The sequence below is a fragment of the Ambystoma mexicanum genome, chromosome 4q (assembly GCF_040938575.1).
Source record: "Ambystoma mexicanum isolate Mex_15411 chromosome 4q, UKY_AmexF1_1, whole genome shotgun sequence".
In the NCBI taxonomy this organism is placed as follows: domain Eukaryota; kingdom Metazoa; phylum Chordata; class Amphibia; order Caudata; family Ambystomatidae; genus Ambystoma; species Ambystoma mexicanum.
Genome location: NC_090928.1, coordinates 1,304,513,249 through 1,304,530,658, shown reverse-complemented (window position 1 = coordinate 1,304,530,658; position 17,410 = coordinate 1,304,513,249).

Sequence of the window (17,410 nt, the reverse complement as noted above, 5' to 3'; positions counted from 1 at the left end):
ATCCGTAGAAAGTAGAGCAAAGTCATGGGGAGATGGAAGAGAAGCTGAACAGGTGTCAGAAAAGAGGGTAGCATCGAAGTCCCGAAGGTCACGACGCGAGTAAATTGGAGGGGAGGGATTAGCAGTAGTGGAGTGTGAGAGAGGGGATAGGGAGAATGAGAGTAAGGCATGGTCTGAGAGATAAACAGGAAGAGAAGAGACCGGGGAGGAGGGATATGAGGAATTGAAGATGAGGTCAAGAGTGGAGCCAGAGGAGAGAGTGGGGGAAGAGGGAAGGGGGAGAGGAGGTAGAAGTAGAGGATGGAGAGGAGGGGGGAAGATTGAGGGGGAGGAGGAAGATGGATATTAAAGTCACCAAGTACAGTAAGAGGAGAGGGGGAGGGAGAGATAAGTGAGAGGAGGTGATCAAGGTCTTCATAGAAGGAAGAGAGAGGGCCAGGGGGGCGATAAATGATCAGGAAGGAGATAGGGTGAGGAGAGGAGAAAGACTTGTACAGGAATTCAAAGGAAGGGAAAGAGGGGAGAGTTGGAGAAGAAGAGGAGGAGATATATTTGGGGTGGTACAGGAAACCAACGCCTCCACCACGGCCAGAGGGGCGGGGGGTGTGAATGAAGGAGGAAGAAGAGGTTGTCAAGGAGACGGGGACAGAGGTGTTGTGAGGGGGAATCCAGGTTTCAGTAAGACAGAGGAAATGACGGTTGAGGCGAAAGAATAAATCAAGGGTAGCTGCAGTTTTATTACAGATGGATCTGGCGTTCCAGAGAGCAGTGTTCAAGAGGGCAGAGTGGTTGGTAGTGGGGGGTAAAGATGGTTAGGGCGGTTAGTGAATGAAGGAGGGTTACTGGAGTGGTAGGGGTGATGATGGTGAAGAGGATTGGGCATCTGGACTAGGAGGAGAGAGGAGAGAAGGAGGGAAAGGGGAAGGTGGAAGGGTGGAGAGAGGGGGGTAGAGTGAGGCAGAAGGGGGTTATGGAGGATCGCATACCAATAGACGTGCAGAAGGACAAGTAGAGAAGAGCTGCAGTTGTAAGAATTAGGAATGTGTGAGGTAGAGGCCAATGTGACAGTTACAGAAGGGGGGCGGTGGGCACTGTAGGAGTAGGAGTAGAAGGGGGGAGTGGAAAGTGACAGGAGGGGGTTACTTGGAATAGAAGTTGGAGTAGTCCATGCACAGGATGGTGCTAGATGTTGGAGTAGTCCATGCACAGGATGGTGCTAGAAGTTGGAGTAGTCCATGCACAGGATGGTGCTAGAGGTTGGAGTAGTCCATGCACAGGATGGTGCTAGAAGTTGGAGTAGTCCATGCACAGGATGGTGCTAGAGGTTGGAGTAGTCCATGCACAGGATGGTGCTAGAGGTTGGAGTAGTCCATGCACAGGATGGTGCTAGAAGTTGGAGTAGTCCATGCACAGGATGGTGCTAGAAGTTGGAGTAGTCCATGCACAGGGTGGTGCTAGAGGTTGGAGTAGTCCATGCACAGGATGGTGCTCGAAGTTGGAGTAGTCCATGCCCAGGATGGTTCTAGAAGTTGGAGTAGTCCATGCACAGGATGGTGCTAGAGGTGGGCTCGGGGCCAGTGATGAGAGGTAGCCCGGAAGGAGCTGAAAGTGTCAGAGGGATCAGGCACTAGAGACTGCAGTTGGAGGGGTCTAGTTGCTTGAGGCAGGAAAATGGGGTGGAAATATTGGGCTGCTCCCAGGTGGTAGCGGGACCAGTGTTGAGAGATGACCTGCAGGAACCGCTAGAGTCAGCGGGAGTAGGTACTCCCAGATGGGGTTGGAGGAGACCAAGCACGTTGTTGAGTGATCCTTCAGGCGGGCCGGACCGTTGTAAGTGGCACCAGGGTAGTATGGAGGAATCCCAAGCTGATCCGACCCACAGGGACTGCAGGTTCACTGATTGATAAGGTGGCTTAAGCTGGAAGCAGCGTTCAGTCCGACAGTACCTCTACCTCACAGTACCTCACAGTGCCGGGTGAACCGAGAACTGTGGGAGCAGAGGTGGAGCAGGAGAATGAGGCAGGCTGGAACCATACTTGTGCAAGGAGGGGTGGCAGAGGGCAAGAAGAAAATGGTTGGACTCAGGGCGTTGTGAGATGGCGATGAAGGGGAGGGATCAGCTGCCGGTGAGATGGTTAATGGAGGCGCCTCGAAGCTGGCGCGGGGGCACACAGAGCCTCCTCGTTTCTGATCAGGCACGGGAAGGGTGAGATGCAGATGGCAGTCTCCTGATGTCCCAATTCCGGTTGTACGGTTGGCTGCAGGCTCACCTGGACCCTGTGTGTAGCAGAAGGGGCTCCGGAGGCAGCGTGGAGTGAAGAGACGGCTGTAGATTCAACCGGACCCCGTGTGTTGCATAAGGGGCTCCTGAGGCAGCGTGGAGAGAAGAGGCAGCTGTGGATTCGCCTGGACCCCGTGTGTTTCAGAGGGGATTCGAACCCCGTGTGTTGCAGAGGGGGCTCTGGAGGCAGCGTGGAGAGAAGAGGCGGCTGCGGATTTACCCGGACCCCGAGTGTTGCATAAGGGGCTCCTGAGGCAGCGTGGAGAGAAGAGGCGGCTGTGGATTCGCCTGGACCCCGTGTGTTTCAGAGGGGATTCGAACCCCGTGTGTTGCAGAGGGGGCTCTGGAGGCAGCTTGGAGAGAAGAGGCGGCTGCGGATTTACCCGGACCCCGAGTGTTGTAGAGGGGCTCCGGGGGCAGGATGGAGTGAGGAGGTGGCTGTAGATTCACCTGGACCCCCTGTATTGAGGAAGGGGCTCCGGGGGCAGCGTGGATTGGAGAGGCGGCCGTAGATACGCTCGGGCCCCGTGAGTTGTAGAAGGGGCTCCGGTGGCACCGTGGAGAGATGGGGCTTCAGGAGGAATCACCCGGACTCTGCCTCAGACCGATGTTGACTCACCCAGGCTCCGGCTGGTGAAGAGAGGGCTCCAGGGGCTGAGATGAGGCCTCAAGAGGTCCCGATGGCGGCTCCATGGACGGGTGCAGACCGATGCTGACTCACCCAGGCTCTGGTTGGTGAAGAGAGGGCTCCAGGGGCTGAGATGAGGCCTCAAGAGGTCCCGATGGCGGCTCCACGGATGGGTGCAGACCGATGCTGACTCACCCAGGCTCCGGCTGGTGAAGAGAGGGCTCCAGGGGCTGAGATGAGGCCTCAAGAGGTCCGGATGGCGGCTCCATGGACAGGTGCAGACCGATGCTGACTCACCCAGGCTCCGGTTGGTGAAGAGAGGGCTCCAGGGGCTGAGATGAGGCCTCAAGAGGTCCCGATGGCAGCTCCATGGACGGGTGTAGATTCACTCGGATCCCGTAATATGAGGAAGGGGCTCCAGCGGCCGTGTGTGATGTGAAGTCCAGTAAAAAAGGTGCCTGGTGTAGAGGTTCCGGGAGCTGGAGCTGGCGCCAGGCGTGTCGCGGCAGGCGTGTCGCGGCAGGAGGGGAGGACTGCCGCTCAGGATGTCCGTAGGGCGGGAAGGATTTCGTAAGATATATATACTCATACCCTGTATATACTCATATTTGTATGTGTTGTTGTCTCTTTGTGTTTTGTCTGTATTAAGTGTAATTATGTATTAAGTGGGTTTTATTAGCTACTTATTACATGTTAGATTATGAATATTGCACCTTCATCATGTATACTGCACACACTGCCTAAGTTTCTGCAATGGTTTCTTAGTATACTGGATAGAACTTCATAATAGAATGCTACTTATATCAATGCATTGCTTAATGCACTAATTAGCTCACACTTTTTGGTCAACATTATAAGAATCCCTCCTACAGAGTTTTCATGAAAAGTAAATGCACATGTGATGTCATCAGTGATGTCATCAATGACATTTGTGATGACATCTTTGATGTCCTGCGTGTTAGTGTTAGCAGTGCACGGTGGCGCGAGTTATGGTTGCTTATCTTACCATAACTGCCGAATTTCAGGGGTTTCGGTTTTACTTTGAACAATAACGTCCCTTTAACAAAGTTTTTTTACTGAATTTGATAGGTTTTAAGTAGCGTAACTTAACCATAACGTCCCTTTTAACAAAGTTTTTTTACTGAATTTCATATGTTTTTAGTAGCACAACTTAACCATAATATCTCTGACTTTATATACATGTAACATAGAACATACTGAACCCCTAGCTAGTGATTTCGATGTCCACGGACTACCGCCATGTCCGCGGACATATCGAAAATCTGAGCGTGGTGAATGTAAATTTAATAATAATAATAATAATAATAATAATAATTTGGCATTTATATAGCGCTACGAACACTCAGGTATCTGAGCGCAGCTTATTATTACCCACGGTGTGTGGTGCTCATTTATCGACCTCGGAAGGATGAAACGCTGAGTTTGGCGCTGCCGGGATTCGAACCTGCGTTCGCAGGCTCTGCACTGATGTCAAAGCGAGCGCTCTACTCGCTGTGCCACTTGACCGGCACAGTGTGCCCCATTTCCCCTTTGAGGTTGGCTCTGAAAAGAGCCGTTTTTTTTTTTTTTTTTGCAGATGCTTGCCAGACACCTGTTTTGTTTTTTTTATTTTTTATTTTACTCCTAAAATCTTCACATAACCTTCTCCAAAGAAACCCTTACATTCCAAAACAGAATGGCATTTCCCATAAAAGATCAGGAAATGCCATTTTCTTTAAAATAAACAGCATTAATGGAATCAATATTCTCATTATTACAGAAGAACATACCAGCTCTAAGCATGAAGGCACACATGCCTCGGTTGATTACCTAGCATTGTTTTGCTGAGGACAAAAAACTGAACTATTGTCCCATATTGCCCTAGGTACTAATCCAGAAAAAATTACTTTGGCATTTGGAAGGATGTTCATTACTGCTTGAACCAAGTGTTCCAAATCTGCCAACAAAGTAGGGGCACTGACATAGCCCAAATGGAAAGCACCATAGTGCAAAACTACCACATGGGGACTGTTGTACTGCCCATATCTTCACAAACTTGTACAATTCCCTGTACATTGCAATCAGGCACAGTGCTCCACACCACCTCCACTCCTTTAACATCAAAAGTCTTTGCAACATGCCTGCATTGAGCATACTGTTGTAAACCATGCACAAACATATCTCCGAGCACCAACACCCTGACTTTCTCCACTTCTGCCATCTTCACTGCACACAGTCTCTTTGAACACAAATACGCAACCTCAACATCTGATTGGCTGAGCCCTACAGTCTTCTTTCCATGCTGGATTTGCTGGAAAAGCCCGGATGTAGCACGCCCTGTCTGCAGACCGCATAACTCTTAGACAGCCCTTCTACCATTTCCACTTCATTCTCTGTGCCATTCCCTCATTGGATACAGCTAAACAGACACACAATACGGAGAACGTCCTCAGAACACCGCAAGTGTTCTTAGAACACATTCAACTTGCCAGCGAACAATACGGACAACGTCCTCAGAACACCCCCATTTTCTTTCTGTACGAACATTTCAGGACCCCACGAGTTTTCTTAGAACACTTTCAACTTGACACCGAATCCATTCTGTTTATTTACGAACATTTCAGAACAGCCGTGTGTCCGCAGAAAAATCGAACACAACAAAAGTGTCTAGCACATAAAAAAAACAGAACATTGAACCTATCTCAGACTCCCCCACCCTCCCCAAACACTCTTACGCACCAACACACTCCACTAAATACAATTTTTAATCCAAGTTTCACCGCGCTGTCTGCGGTCGTCTGCGAATGCAAGATGGCGGGCGCCACAGAAAATCTGACGCGCTTCACGCACCACGGCGTCCAATCAGCGAACACGTCGCATGTCCGCGGACATCACGCAAGCTGCTCGGCCAATCAGGGCACTGTCCGCGGAGCGAACCGGGAAGTCCGTCCGCAGAGCGAACGGAGATATCACTAATTTTTTTGCCTTACATTTTGGTCATTTTAAAAAAAACTACTGGATGGATTTACAACAAATTTGCAAAAGCACACTTTCGGGTCCAAGCCCCCGCTCCTGCCGCAAATTTGGTGTAAATCCGTCCAGCGGTTTGGGCTGTAGGCGTGCGCAAAGTTTTTTCCCATTATGTCTATGGGAAAAAACAAAAGTTTTGGGACCCCCCTATAACTTTGCCCCCCCCAGACCAAACCTCTCCAAACTTTGCAAAAAATCAGAGTGGGCCATATACTTTTTTTGCAAAGTTTGGTGAGGATTCGTCCAGAGGGAGCGAAGTTATAAGCCACCCAAAAAATGCTCTTCCTATTGAAACACCAACTTAACCATAACTACATGGACGCTACCGCGTCCATGTAATATATACTTTTTTGTGGTGCTATTCTTTTTGTTACCTTAAGGGAGCATTTCTTGCCCATCTCATAGCAAACACTGTAACGGATGAATGGTAAACAATGGATTTTTATTGTAATATTACAGAGCACTGATTACATTTGGTAGATACGTTTTTGGGGGAGGTGTGGCCTATTTGCGTTTCGTTTATTTTCGAGTTTTGCCTCACACACCACTTGTCCAATCCCCATGAAGTTACTACCGGGGCTGTAGAGCAAAGCCCACCCCAGGGCGTGGCTCCCAGGGGAGTCACGGTTAAAAACCCACCCTCTTTTAAAAGGGCCCATGGTTCCTCCCAGCTTGCCGGTCAATAGAACCTGGCAGTTTGCGCCCAATGAAGTAAGCCGAAGGGTAAGTAGGAGGACTTGCGTCAAAGACGGCCTAAGCACACTCTCATGCCCAGCATGCATCCAAGACGGCCTAAGCACACTCCCAAGCCCTGCTTGCATCCAAGATGGCCTAAGCACACTCCTGAGCCCCGCAGGCATCCAAGACGGCCTACGCGCACTCACAAGCCCTGCATGCATCCAATACGGCCTAAGCACACTCCTGAACCACGCATGCATCCCAGAGGGCCTAAGCGCATTCCCGAGCCCTGCATGCATCCAAGACGGCCTAAGTACACTCCTGAGCCCTGCATGCATCCAATACAGCCTAAGCACACTCCCGAGCCCCGCAGGCATCCAAGTCGGTCTAAGCACACTCCGAGTCCTGCAGGCATCCAAGATGGCCTAAGCAAACTCCCGAACCACGCATGCATCCCAGAGGGCCTAAGCACATTCCCGAGCCCTGCATGCGTCCAAGATGGCCTAAGTACACTCCTGAGCCCTGCATGCACCCAAGACCGCCTATGCACACTCCCCAGCCCAGCAGGCATCCAAGTCGGCCTAAGCACACTCCCGAGACCCGCAGGCATCCAAGTCGGCCTAAGCACACTCCCGAGCCCCGCAGGCATCCAAGATGGCCTAAGCACACTCCCGAGCCCCGCAGGCATCCAAGATGGCCTAAGCACACTCACAAACCCTGCTTGCATCCAAGACTGCCTAAGCACCTGCCTGAGCCCTGCAGGCATCCAGGACAGCCTAAGCACACTCCGAGCCCTGCAAGCATCCCAGACGGCCCTACTCCCTTTTGCAGAACGATGGTCTACCTAACAGCACTGACTTGCACCCGTGCTTTCACAAAGCATTCTTTCTCGCTGCATCTCTCCCACCTTATGTCCCACTCTCCCATCCTCTCACGCTCCAGTTGTTCATGTTCTTTTCTTTGACAGACTAAGGTCTGGATACATCTGGCAGTGGCACAGCGCGCCCCTCCACGGTCAAGACCATGTGCTCTGAAACTACTACGCTGGTGATTCGGCGTGGTATAAAAGCATGTTATCATAGCAGCTTTGTATCAATCATGGTGAATGTATTACCTGGGGAGATTTCACGTGCTACAATGGCATAGTAAATCCAGAGCTTCATCATTAAGTTCTTCTGATCTTTTAGAACCACTGTCATGTCTGGTATAAAGTCACATGACCTCCCCTTCCCCCAATGCACCAAAAGTCCTACCCATTGCAGGGGTCGAAATTGGAATTCAAGTGACAGGAGCTGGAAGCAGGTCCTGGCTTTCAGTATTTCCCTCTGACCAGGAGCTCTTGAAATTTATCCTCATGAATGGAGGGCCTGAAACATGGAGGAACATTTGGCCAAACTGGCATGCACCTTCAAGTGCACGTTCCTTGAGCACCCCTCTTTCTCTTGCTATTCTGCTATGTCTGGCATGGCATTGTTGTGTTTGTTGAATCCTCTGTCTCTTGCTATGGTGCTTTACGTGCCTCAATTGAATGGGCAGGCTGGAAAGAGGGTTTCCTTAGGTACATACATGGAGTGTATGGCGCCACTTCCCCAGGGACAGGAAAGACTCCTTACTGTATCATTGCTTGGGACATGAGGGCCAAGTAATCTTTAGGCGGCAGCCGGAACCTTCGGAAGTGGAGAAGGAAGGTTTGTCAGTTTTTGAAGTGAGTTTGCTGAAACCGGATGAGTACATTGTGGGTAAAGATAATAAAATATTGACCAGGGAGCAGAAGAAAATGTCATGATTCCTGCCCCTCATGTCCCCAGCCCTCCAAGATTTCAGGCTGGCGCCAGGCCACGATCACCTACATGACCCGCAAGGGCCTCTCCATCCCTCCAAAGACCCGCTTGGAGTCAGATTTGGCGCTTGTGACACCAGACTCACTCACTCCCATAGGATAACATTGGGGATTGGACTTGTAGTGCATTGATGGGGACAAGATGGATGCCCCCACATATTTCGGTTCCTAGAACTGCATGTGCGGTCTAGTCTTTTGGGTGTGGTTCAGCCCAGAGACACCTGGGATACCCAGAGACTATTTAAGCCACGGCCAGGCTGAGAAACATGCTTTGCGTTTTCTGCACCTGCAGCGTGACACTCGCCGTGTTCGGATCGGTCTCCAGTAGGCCTGCATCTTTCTTCTGCGGTCAGCTCCTGCAAGAACAAGAACACTGTTAGGAACAGCCTTACCTTGTGGCGCTTCTGCCCATCATTCATCGCTCCTTCTGTTCTGCTGGCCTCTTCGGCGGTGTCATTCCAATCCCAGCACGCTGCTTCCTAAGGAAAAGGGAAAAGAACAGAAAAAAGGCATTAGTAAGCATTCTGCAAATCTTCGCTTATTTTTAAAGACTGTAGGAGCTTCAAACGCTTACCTGAATCCTAGCCACTCTGGGGGAACTCTGTCTCCGGAACTTCTCATCCATCTGCAAGAGGGAAAAGACACTCCAGGTTAGCGTGGAAACATCTAGAGGCGCCGCATACCGCGCTTACTCACAGCATTTGTTCTTCATAACCGGCATCCACGTTGAAAACGTTGCGGCACCTAAAAGACACAGAAAAAGAACTCAGTTCATTCAATACAAATACGAAAGGGGTGCATCGCGCTCTCACTCACCTTCAGCGCTACTCATCTCAGCAGCACGCTGCCATCACCGGACGCCGGCCATCATCAAAGGAAGGAAAGGAACGAAGTTAGAGAACTGTTCAAAGACTCATTATACTTACCCGTCGGACTCTTGCCAGTGAAGTAACTAGGCAGCAATGAGCCTGCATCAATCAACGCGCCCCTCCGCTGAAAGCAGGACGGAGAGCACACTATCCAAGAAAACAAGGCCCAGTCTCCAGTCGAGTAGCCTCCAGGGAAGGGTTCGAGGTCGTAAGGTGTCAGAACAGGCTGAGTGACGTCCCCGTGGATACCAGGTGAGCGTTACAGAAAAATGAAACAATTGAAGAATTTGTGCCAATACTGCCAGGGCTGGTGATAAAATGTGGATTCGAACACTGTAGGAAGGAGAATTTCAGAGATCAGCTGATTATCAAGTGGCATAACCAAACTGTTAGGGAGGCATTTCGGAGGGACGGCGTCCTATCCTTTGAGAGAGCCATAGAGATGGCTAAATTGTGGAATACACAGAAACGTGTATAAAGGAGCTGGGCCGCAATGCTGGGAAGCTACACTCGGACAACATTAGCACAGTTGAAAGATAGGCGGGGAATAAGAAGGCTGGAAAGGAGCAGTTCAAACGGCCTATAAAAAAGAAAGTGGAAGTGAAAGCTAAAGCAAAGCTGAAAATGGTGGACCAAAAAAAGCGCTATAGAAAGCGCTATAAGTGTGGAAGCCTCGATCATTTGGCTAGTGATAGAAGTTACTTTGCCATTCACATAGTATGTAGGGAGTGTGGGCGAAAGGGACACATCACAAAGTGCTTGAAGCAGTGGTCGGGATGCAAGATGGTACAGAAGCTCACGTTGGTCGGATGAGCATGCTGAGATATGAGGATGAAGTCTGCGTGATGAATTCAGGGGGTGCTCGCCCAAGAAGATCAAAGTCGCGACCTATCCTCAGCGGGAATGGAGTTGGGGTGGAGGGGACAAGATGCTCATAGACAGTGATGCGGATGACACCTTCATGAGTGTGGCGCGTGGAGAGGAAAGATGAAGGGTTGTACTTTACGGGAGCCTATGGTGTCTGCACATGCATACAGGGATTCCCCCTTAGAGATCATCGGAGAATTTGAAGCCCATTGACAGTTCACGAACTAGTTACGAAAAGGGGGGGTCTGCCATCCTGGGATGCACAGGTGGACCTAGGAATCAAATTGGATACCGACCATCCAGATCAAGTATTCACAGTGGACAATGATGGAGTGAGGAAGCTGAGCCATGATTGTGATATTGAGAAATGGTATCCCAAAGGGCTTGATGATAAAATGGGGTATTTTACGGGATTTGTGCATAAAATGGGAGTAAAAGGGGATGCAATAGCAGTTGGAGTAAAGGTACAGGATGTTCCTTTAGCATTACAAAGTGAGGTTGAGAAAGAGTTGACGAGATTAGAAGGTAAGGAATTATAGAGATGGCTGAAGGCACAGAATGGATAAGCCTGATAGTGGTGGTACGAAAGTGCAGTGGGGATATGAGATTGTATATAGATCTCCAATATCTTTACAGATGTGATACCCAACAGGTTTCCTTTGCCGAAAATCAATGATTTAATAACTGAGGTGTTAGGAGTGAAAGTGAGAGGCCTCCAGCCCTGCTGGCAAATCACCAAACGGAGTCAATAAAGGTGCATCCCAGGAGGGAATAAGACCAAGACCAAGTGAGAGTACAATTAAAGGCTTTTTATCTAAAGTTTGTTATGCTCACCTGGTATCCACGGAGACGCCACCCAGCCCTGGTTGGATGATTTGCACTCTCGAACCCTCTCCCGGTCCCTTGGTAAGGCCTCTGGTTAAAGATGGGTCTGCAATATAGGAGAGCTGGATTCAATACCAGATTGACTTATGTTTTCCCACCTCCCTTGGCCTCAACTCCTTCCTCCCCCCTGGGCCCTCTCTTCACCTTAATATTGTAGAAGGTGGATTCTCCGTCCTGTTCCTCGTGGCAGGGGCGTGTAGATATGGGGGGCCAGCAGCGACCGAGTTACTTCACTGGTGCAAGCACCCCCCCTGTGGGAATCCAGGCCTGCTGCGACTCCGTAGGTTTGCTGCTTTACAGTCTTTATATGCAGTTCTTATGTTCCTCTTAGTTCGAATAATAATGTCTTGCTTCTTTGCTTTTAGGTATGGAAAGGTATTTTGGAGTTGTCATGCAGTTTGAAGATGAGCATGGGCCAGTAGGCGAAAGCGCGGTGTGCGCAATGCTGTCTGGTGAGTAATGCGCGATGCGCAGCACTGTTTCGCCTTTTATATTCTTAATCTGTGTCTTTTCTCTCCTTGCAGGTTGCGATGTTCCTCGCCGAGCGCCGTAATGTTCCAGCAATGATACTGACCAGGAGATGACTACCAAGGTAAGAATTGTGTGGCTTTCTTCATTCGGAAGGAAACGTGAGTAAACATTTACTAATGCTCTCTTTCTTTCTCCTCTTTCCAGGTTATGGTACTCCAGGATGCATGTGGTGCCGGATGATGGAGTTCGTACCTTCAGGTGAGTGGAACTGAAGTCGGCGATGGATTGAAGACAGGATACTGTTCCAGGTAAGTTTCGTAGTGTTCTTTTTCTCTCTGCAGGTCCTTGGTTTCAGGTAAACTGGCATCAAAGAACTGGACACGGTTAGCGTTACGCTGCCCACAGCAGAATAACACAGAGCACGTTCTGCTGTTTGGGTGTGGTTTAAATAGTCTCAGGTAAAGTAGTTCAGGTAAAATAGTCCCAGGCCTGCCACACCCAAAGTAGTCCAGGTAAAGTAGTCCCAGGCCTGCCAAACCCAAAAGACTAGACCGCATAGCTCAGTTCCTTGTAACTGAGCTATGTGTGTGCCTCCATGTTGGCTGAACCCCCCCAAGTTAAACAGTCCCAAATAAATAGTCGCATTCTAATGTTGGTCTTCATGATGGTTATGAGCCTATCGCCAAAGGCGCCAGGTCTGACTCCAAGAGAGTCTTGCATGAGGTTTTAAGGCCTTTGACCTGGCCCTAACTGGAAGGCTGACTTGCCAGTGAGGGCCAGGGGCATGGGTCATGACAAGTTAGGGCAAACAGAATCTACGCTGCTCACGCCGAGAGCGCTCTGCAGAAAACATGTTACAATTTACTTTTATACAGTTTTGCGTCATCAACAAGGGGAAGGCCTAAGGGGCACAGGCTTGATCGGGATTGGACACTAAGAGGAGGCACCTATGGTTGCTATATGGTCGGTGATGGCTGATTGGTCCATGGGCATGTGACGAGATGATGTGGTACGTGGGGTCAAACTGTCAGCTGGGCTCATCAGTCTGGCATCCGTTGTTGACACTTTGACATCCTACCTTGGTAATATTTGCCCTTGTGGCCACACATTCACACCCATTCGTACTTTTGACCAGTTCGTCCGGCAGCAAGGCCAGCAGTTTGCACTTGTGAAAACAAGGCTCTGAAGCATGTTTATTCATTACTGGACATAAATTATGTTTCCATCAAAGGTATCACTCTCTTGTTCAAACATAGTCAAATGCAAGGTTGGGGGTGGGGGTTATGGGGTCATTGTATGGTCAGGGGTGTTCATTCAATGTTGACAAGGGGGAGGTTGGAGCATGTGGCTGCAATGACTGGATTACAAAAGATACATTTCATTTTAGGCATGCACTTCCTTGGAGGGGCTTCAGAGACTAGATGTCCAAACAACATAACTCTTTGTGACGCCAAGGTGATCAGAGATAGGCTGGGACCCCCCTTTCATGGTTTTAGTCCCACACTACATGGTGCTGGAGATGTTTCTGCTTACACGTAACAGATTATCGTTTTGCATGCAGCTAGCTTGAGTGAAATAGCCTTATACAATGTTATAACAACAAACAGGGAATGGTAAAGAGAGAGATTGCTGACAAATAATCACACAATAATGGCAGCCAAGGGCGACTGAATTTCATATGGTATTTTTCTAACAGTGTACATACAATTACATTCATTGTTGTCAACAGTGAGGTAGCATTGTGTGAGCTTGCACAGATCTATAGTTTGTTACTTGTTGTGACATTACAGTTAGTCGTGTAAACATTTCAACATTATAAGTCGACATATATTCTGCTTTCAATATAACAGGTTAGCATAGGAATTTCCAGTGGCACACGTATATATATTTACATTGCTTACTCCTAAGCCTTCTTAGGTAATCAGCAGGTTTATATAATTTCGCACACGATGAGGAGGCATGTTGAGTTTCATATAAGTCAGAGGGAAGTAGGTTCACTGATTTAAGGGTCCTTTTGATTGTTGACTTTGCTCTGGGGTACACAGGGACTATGTTTTTATGGCCTGGGTCTGTGGGGTGCAGGGCAGGTTTATAGAGCCAGATAGCCCTGGCTCTGGCCCTCACTCTGGGCTGCATCTGAATCGATGGAGGGAGTCGGACGGCAAGTGATACAGTGTGGATTTTGTTGCATTCCTGCTGCCAGCCTTCTCATGGGAACCAAGTGATTATGTGGACGGCAGAGGGGAGGAGGTGGGGGAGAGCCGCGCTGGCTTTGCGTGCTTGACGGGGATGGCTGCAGGCTGGAGTGAAACACTATTAGCCTTTGGCTATTTGAAAATGAAGTCTGTGAGTTACAAAATGGAGTCTTTAGCACCTCTAGTTTTGCCATACAAGGGTGCGTGCGGTGGTATTGCAGCACCCAGAGATATTCTTGTACGAAAGGGGTCATGGTTCTCTGAGGTGTTCCCGCATGAGTGCCCCAGGGACGGGGCCCTGGACCTGAAGCAGCCATGGCTAGGCCCACCCTGGAAGCATAGGAATAAGGGGGGTCTTTAGTATCCCCTCCTTCCACTCAGGAGCTAAGTGGTTTTCAGTGATTGACCTCAAATCTGCATACTATCAAATATGGTTGCATGACGACTCAGCCGATCTAACCACATTCATCAATCCTTTTGACTTGCAACAGATGCAGGAGGATACTGTTAGGACTGTTATTAGGACTGTTATCAGCGTCAAGTGTACTTCAAAGGGTAATGGAGAAGCTGATAGGAAGTAGGAAAGGAATAAGATGTTGTCAAGATGATATATTGGTATGGGGAAGAGACGAAGAGGAGCGTGATGAGCGATTGAAAGATTGTATGATGCGGGTTTGACCATATCTCTGGAAAAGTGTGGGTTTCGAAAAAAAACACGATGGAGTATCTAGGGCTTGAGTTGCCGGAATGATGAGCGAGGCCAAAACATGATGCAATAAAGGCGTTTGTTGAAATGAATGCACCAAAGAGAAAGGCAGACGTAACCTCGTTTCTGTGGGATATCAAGTACCATGGGAAGTTCATTAAGATCTTTGCTGACAAGTCCAAGAGCATGAGGTGTTGACTGAATGTAAGGTTTCATTGGAGTGAATTGTGTGATTTGTAATTGAATGTGGTCAGGCCGAGTTTAGTGGAAGATCCGGTGTTAATTTGGTTTAGAGAGGAATTTCCAGTGAGTTTGTACACGGATGCGATTGAGAGTGGAGTAGGGTTTTTGTTGATGCAACGCAATGAGAAAGAGATGCAGACGCCAGCATTTGCATCACGCTCTTAGGGATCTTGAAAAGCGGTATTTGGTGCTAGAGAGAGTTGTTGGTGTGCGTTGTGGAGAGTAGAAGGCTTCAAGCACTATGTGAGGGGGAGACCCTTTAACACAGTGACTGATCACACTCCACTGGTGGTGATATTTTGTAGAAGAGGGCTGGATGGAATGTGTAGGAGGATAGTGTGGTGGATCACTCGGATGTAGGGTCTCAACTTCGAAATGGAGTATATTAAGCAAGAGCAGAATGTGATTGCTGATGCCTTGTTGAGATATCTTGGACATGATCCTCAAGTGGAGGTTCAATTGAGCGAGGGTAGGGGATGTGAGATATTTACCAATAACGTTGTATTGGATGAAACCGTGTGGAGGAGTTTTTATGAAAATGATATGCATAAAAGGCAATGGAGTATACATGCTATGGATAGCCTATGGAGGAGCTGTCGAAGGATCTTGAGGGATGCAGAAGAGTGAGGGATGAGCTGTGAATGGCTAGTCAGGTCAGGAAGAGTGGAGGTGCCGGAAGGTAAGAAGGACACGATAATGGGTATTGCTCATGAAGGGCATTTGGGTGTAAAACCAAGGGACTGATTTGATATGATTACTGGTCGCGTGACATGGATGCAGATATTGAAAGGAGTCTGAGGGAGTGCAAACGTTGTAGAGTGTGTGAAAAAGTGGTAGAGCGGTTGCATTTTGTTTCTTAGCATTTTAGTTTAATAAAACCTTTAGCAAAATTGTCAGCCCATTTCATTCATACCATCCAGTCCTTTAGAGCAAATCTAAATGTATTATTACAAAGCTGCCTCGTCCTTATTCTCCAAGCATTCTTTTAAGTATTTAATTGATGTGATCCCCATGGAGCACTTCTCTCCCTCAGCAGTTGCTTCCACCAATCCTCCGCTGAGAGAGTGCATGGAACCTCCAAAAAAACATGAGATGAATCTTGTCCTTATCTCTGTCAAGGTGTACAAGTCGTGAAGATATGTTGCAGGTTTTCCAATTAACCTTAACATTGGCCCCTTTCTATTTCTCACTGATAGGACCTTTTTCATTTTGTGCATATTTCGTCTCATCCTCATAATGAGGATCTGGAAATGTTCTTATGTAGCAAGGCATGTTTCCTAAAGCTCTGCTTGCGGTTGCTAAATTCCGAAACATTTTGAATTGGTCCGCTTTGTCACAGGTTTGTATCCAGTCACAATCTTGCAGCTTCTTTTTCACTTTGGTCGTAATTTTATGAAGGTCCTCATTACCTTCTCTAACAAGTCTCTACAACCCTTTGCCCACCTTTGCCCTGCTTTTTCAGGTCCTCCTCGTTCCATTTCTGTTTTAATTATTGCCAAGTTCGGGGCCTCGTCGTTTTTCATACATTTTCCATAGAACTTCAAGATCTTCCAGTTGACCATTGCTTTTAGCGTTGCAAGTCCCAGTTCTCTTCTGATGATTTGAATGGGTGTTGATTTTGGCGAGCCGGAACCTTTTTCCAGAGCATGCCTTTCAGAATCGGCCACTGTTTCTTAGGCAACTGTACCAGAGTGTCTGCACCGTATGTCATGATTGCCATTACCTTTCCTTTGTAGAATTCCAACAACGGGAGCAACGAGTAGCAGCATTATCTTTGTTTCAACACCAGGGCTTGGTTTGCCAACATCATAGTTTTAGATCCTAGTACTAGGATGTTCTGTGTTTCCACTGGGCTTTTACTAATAGTCATCCCTAGGTACTTCAACGATTCCACCTTTTCCAGCAGAAGGCCACCCAGTTGCCAATCGTTGTGTTCTCTTACTCCTTCCACCATTCAGGCATAAGATGTTTGTTTTGCTGGAGTTGAATAATAGGCTGTTCCCAGCAGCACATTCCGCTAAACTCATCAGTTGTCTTTGCGGTTCGATTTCTGGGTGTTCCAATAACACCAGGTCGTCTGCATAGAGTAGACGATTCACATGGACTCCAGCCACTTGTGATGGAAAGCTTTTATAGATCTCCATAAATGGGCCCAGAACAGAGAGATAGAGGTTAGAAAAGGCATGATCTAAGGCACAGCCTTGTTTAACTCCTCTTGCTGTCTCGAACTCTTCATTTTGCTGTCTTTCCAGGTTTAAACATACTCTCATAGAGGTGTCTGTATATACTACCTTAATTTGCACCAACAGATCTTCTGGGCAGTTCCAGTCCCTCATCTTGTTCTATAGCCACTGTCTGTTTATGGTGTCAAAGCCTTTGGCAAGATCAACAAAAGCTAGGAACATTTTGTTGTTTTTCCTTCTGGTTTGCTCCTTCACTATTGACAGCAAGAAGATCGGTGGGGTGGTGCCCAGACACTTGACAAATCCACACTGGAATGTGTCATACCTTTCTGCTCTATGTGTCCACTTGTTTAACCTCCTCAGAAGGAGCGATGCGTAGATCTTCCCCATAACATCCACGAGGGCAATAGGGTGGTAGTTGTTTGGATCGTTTCTGCTGCCACTCTTGAAGACTGGGATTACGTTCGCCAACTTCCATGAGGTAGGAACGTTGTTTTCTATTGTCTGGCATATCAGTGTCGCCCATTGGTCTGG